Source organism: Mesoplodon bidens (genome assembly GCF_964165515.1).
Source record: "Mesoplodon bidens genome assembly, chromosome: 12".
Classification (NCBI taxonomy): domain Eukaryota; kingdom Metazoa; phylum Chordata; class Mammalia; order Artiodactyla; family Ziphiidae; genus Mesoplodon; species Mesoplodon bidens.
Window position 1 is genome coordinate 35,633,106 of NC_138168.1, and position 3,456 is coordinate 35,636,561.

Sequence of the window (3,456 nt, forward strand, 5' to 3'; positions counted from 1 at the left end):
AGGGCACACATTACGTAGCAGGAAACTGTTAATCACTCAGGCTAGGCAAACTTCACTTAAGGGTTAGAACAGGCAACCTAACATTTTACTTCTAAATGTGTAACAGCCTTTCCTTGGGTAAGAACAATGATAAATGTCCAACATCAAAGACAAACAAAATCATTATACATTTTTAACAGGCAGGATCAGACTGGTAAAGGGTTCTTTGAATTAGTCAAATTTACTGCTCAGTAATGGTCTTTCCCTTATGGCTTCTTAGTAAAATATTGACCTCCTCCTAAGAGTGGTTGCAGATTTTTCAGTTGTTGTCTTCAGAGCTCCTCAAGATGCATGACCATCTCTCCAACTGAAGGCAGAAAGCTCTGCACAGAAGAACATTTAGCATGTGTTTTATCTGCTGGAGAGACAGATCCCAGGAAAAAGCAAAGTGCAAGTATGATTAAAGTTCTAAGAGCTTGATTTACGTGTACTTTCTTTGAATGATTCCCCTCACTGGGCTTCAGAGCCTCTCCACTACATTTTCAGTTCAACAACAAAGGCAATCAGTGATTTGCCTTAATACCAACAGGAAACAAAAGCCTCTTGAATACCCACTAGTTTGGCTCAGATAAGCAAAATTAGCTTGCAGTACTTTTCTCTACAAATATCAATAAAAGGCTCTTCCAATGACACTTAAACCCAAGTTGTACTGGAGGAAAGGCAGCTATAATGCGATGTATGGCTGTTGTGAGATATTTCTCAGATCATCCCCATGGTCTCACCCATAAACGTGTTATAGAGTCTATACAGTTTATTTTGCTATAAAACTAAAGATTTAATACTTTGAAATTCAATTTTATAATTTTATATAGACTTTTTCCATTCAAGTTAAGGGTTAAGTGCTCCCTTACAGCTAACACAGTTTGACCTCTTTGAAATGATAACACTACTACATCCACTTAGGTTTAACTGGTAAATTTTTGTATTTACAAAATTCCATATATTCAATAAATTGGTAACCTAAGATAACTTTATCTTAACATTACCATAATCAGAATGTGGCAGATTTATGTGCTTTTATAGGAAAACTCTATGGATGACACCTATAGTAAACCTTCATGGTATCAATGTAACTCATCACACATGAGTTATTTTAAGGGCTATTAAGTTATTTTAAGCCCATTTTCTCATATAAGGTTTAGACATTACAACCAAATTCTACTTAAAACTGAAGAACTTAAGGCCTTAGAGATAATCTAATCCCACCCTTATACAGCTGAAGAAACTGAGTTCCACTGTGATTAAGTGATTTGCCCAAAATATATCAAACAGCAGAGGCAGGACAATCCAATGAATCTAATACTATTTCCACTAAACCATGCTTTGCACATTTTAGAAACTTCAATAAATTAAAAATACTATTTATACTTCATGTCTTCCTTTGAAGAAACAAAATAACTCAGACATTAAAAAAAAGATGATGTTTGGAAAGTTCACCTATTATGTATTATACCATTAGAAATAGATGCTTTTTTAAAAAGATATTTTACAAGGGCAGGAAACATATACACTGAAATTCCACACCAATCTTTATTTATATTTTGGGGCCTGAAACAAATCTTATAATTACCTCTTTCCAAATTACATTTTGTACTCTTAATGGTGTGGTTTACCCCCATTCCACAAAAACAAGTATGATTAATACACTAGAAATATTGGAAAAGAAAACCTCTTAAGACAGTTTGTATTAACCAATCCAGACCAATGATTGTCTCAAAAAATTAATCTATTAATTTTCTGGTGGTATCATTTTAGAAAAGACTTCATAACCAAATTACACATCTAATTAACTTACGTATAAGTTTTAGCATTCACATCCCAAATCATGGAAGCCCTATTTATAAAATCTTACCATTCAAGGTAAACATACTCCATTAATGTCAGTGAAATGATGTATTTTCTAAACTGAAAACCCAAATATCTAATTATAATACTGATGTATTTACTAATAATCACATACATCATGACTATGTTTTTAAAAATATCTACAGATAAGAAGCTTGCATATTATGGCAGAGTAAATCAAACTGTCAAATGCTACTTTTGGCTCTAGTTCATATCTTGCTTAAAAATGTGCATATCATAGCCAGTAGACTTTTTCTGTATCATTTTATTCTGAAAATATTACTTCACTTGAGATTGATCTAAAAGACATTTTTAGATATGAAAATGTTATACAACTTATCTATTACAAATTAACCAGATAATTCCGCAATTAGGTACACTGTGTTAGCTCACCTACATAAAAAATATTGCACATTTTCCTTTACTTATCTCAGATGTGACTGATGTCTAAACTATATAGAATTCTAAACTATTTAAAAGTTATTGTGTGAAATGTCAACTTAATAAATATCAGAACTAAATGCACTGTAAAACAATCATTTTGGTAAACATGCATTTATTCACAGTTTGATTTCCTCTAGATAAATGCGTAACTGCTCAAAATTATTTAAGAACCTATGTAGAGGTACAAGAGCACACTATTATAAGTCTATTTCTACCTTCATTTTGAGGAAACACTGATCTTGGCAAAAACCTGGCTTACTTTAAAATGAACTACTGCTGGTAACAAGGCATACTCTAAAACTCTTGCGACCTGCACCTGCTTTTTCCTTTTTAAATTAAAATTTAAAAGCGTTTGTTTTCAAAGATTTATCTATTGTGGCATAAGTGAGTAATCATATAAAGTGGACCCTAAAAGCATTTCAGTTGAGCATTTCAGTGCCTGCAGAGCCTCATTTTACTCATAAGTTATGACTGCCTTAAACTGCTAGACTACTCACTGATCATAATTTTAAGAAACTGACAAAACCAAATCATTTTAATGTTATGAAACTGACACAAACCTGAATAATACAGTATTCCTCCACTGAGCTGAGGTCATATTATACTTTAAAAATATAAATAAATATATCAAATTGTGAGTTTTAGTTCTATAGTAACCCCAAAGTGTTTAAAATATGCTTTAAAACAGAAGTGGGAAACTGCAGAATATAGTTCCAGACTTGCACTGCTGCTACTGTCAAACACAGTAATTCGTTATAAATAATTCTAATGGTGCAGTGCTCTGATTGATTCCAGCAATTTCATTTTACAGGAGTGGACCATACTTTATACACACAGAGAACATATTACTTGAAAATCCCCAAAACAGGAAGAAAAGTTTAGAAAGCTGTCAAATGCTTCCAAATGAACGTAAAGATCTATTTCTGGCCCTCTTCTACACCTTTATAGTTAAAATTTGACAAAAATCCATGGTACAATTTACAGATTTTGACAAACTATTAATTTAAAACCATTTTCTTTGGGGGAGATGAGAGGAAGTACCTTTAAAACCTGTTATACAAAACTCCAGCTGCCTTTTTATAAAAGTACGTTCCTTAGACTAAAATCATAAAATTAATGTGCAAGAGG